A 2,144-nucleotide genomic window follows, 5' to 3' on the forward strand; every position below is an offset into this window, starting at 1 on the left:
CCATGTTCTGAAACATGTACAACGAGGAAGGTGCCGAAAATAGCACTATCCAGGGGCTGAAACGAGTGCTGTCCAGTTACTGAAACGAGTGCTGTCCAGGTGCTGAAACGTGTACAACGAGGAAGGTGCTGAAAATAGCACTATCCAGGGGCTGAAACGAGTGCTATCCATGTACTGAAATAAGTGCTGTCCAGGTGCTGTAACAAACACTGCGCAGGTGCTGTAACATGCACTACTAGGGAAGGTGCTGAAAATAGCACTATCCAGGGGCTGAAACGAGTGCTGACCAGAGAATAAACCAAGCGCTGTCTCAACCGCTCCCCTGGGGGCTGCCGCAACCGCTCCCCTGGGGGCTGCCGCAACCGCTCCCCTGGGGGCTGCCGCAACCGCTCCCCTGGGGGCTGCCGCAACCGCTCCCCTGGGGGCTGCCGCAACCACTCCCCTGGGGGCTGCCGCAAACGCTCCCCTGGGGGCTGCCGCAACCGCTCCACCAGGTACTGTGGCGACCGGTCCCCTGGATGCTGAGGCAACCATTCACCGACCAGGTGTTGACGCCAGGGTTCTCCAAAATCTGAAAAACAGTTGTTGAATCCGGTGTGCCCATAAATTGATGCTGCCCAGGTTCCAAACGTGTGATTTGATATAATGTAACTGATGGACAGTTTGACGAATTAGCTTCAATATGCTTTATTTACATAATCTCACCAATTGATGCATTTAGTTATCTATTTGGCTGAAATAACGCGTGTTAAACTTTAACCTCTTTACGAGAATTTTTATTTAAAGAGAACTATCTTCATTTCTGCTTCTTAACGCTCTCAATCATGTAAATTTATCGGAACCTGACTCACGGTTCAAGACGACATCGAATAAATCTTCCATATTTGGGGTATAAGTGCAACCATACCCTCCCACCGCTACACATACACACAACCACACACACACACACACACACACACACACGCACACGCACACATACACACATATACACACGCAGAGATACACATACAGAGATACACATACAGAGATACACACACAGAGATATACACACACAGATACACACACACACACACACACACACACGCACACACACATACATATACACACACATACAAACACACACAGATACACACACACAGATACACACACATAGATGCACACATACAGACACACACAGATACACACACATACATACACACACACAGATATACACATACATACAAACACACACAGATACACACACACAGATACACACATACATACACACACAGATGTACACATACATACAAACACACACAGATACACACACGCACACACACATACATATACACACACATACAAACACACACAGATACACACATACATACACACACAAACATACACACACAGATACACAAACACAGATACACACACATAGATACACACATACATACACACACATACATACACACACAGATATACACATACATACAGACACACACAGATACACACACACAGATACACACATACATACACACACAGATATACACATACATACAAACACACACACACACATACACACACAGATACACACATACATACACACACAGATATACACATACATACAACCACACGCACGCACGCAGAGACACACATACACACACACACACACACACACACACACACACACACATATGCCAACACACACACACACACACACACACACACACATGCAAACACAAACACATACACATACACATATGCAAACACATACACACACACACACACACACACACACACACACACACACACACAAGCACATACACACACAGGCACATACACACATTCATATACACAAACAAGCATATACACACAAACATACACACACACAAACATACACACACACACAAACAAACACACACACAAACAAACACACGCAAACATACACAAACAAACATAGACAGAGATATACACACAAACACACAAACACACACACAAGCAAACACACACAAACACACACACAAGCAAACACACGCAAACATACACACATACATACATACATACATACATACATACATACATACATACATACACACACAAACATAGACAGAGATATACACACAAACACACACACACACCCACACACATACACATACACACAAATT

The sequence above is a fragment of the Myxine glutinosa genome, chromosome 13, assembly GCF_964187855.1.
Source record: "Myxine glutinosa chromosome 13, kmMyxGlut1.1, whole genome shotgun sequence".
Taxonomy (NCBI): Eukaryota; Metazoa; Chordata; class Myxini; order Myxiniformes; family Myxinidae; genus Myxine; species Myxine glutinosa.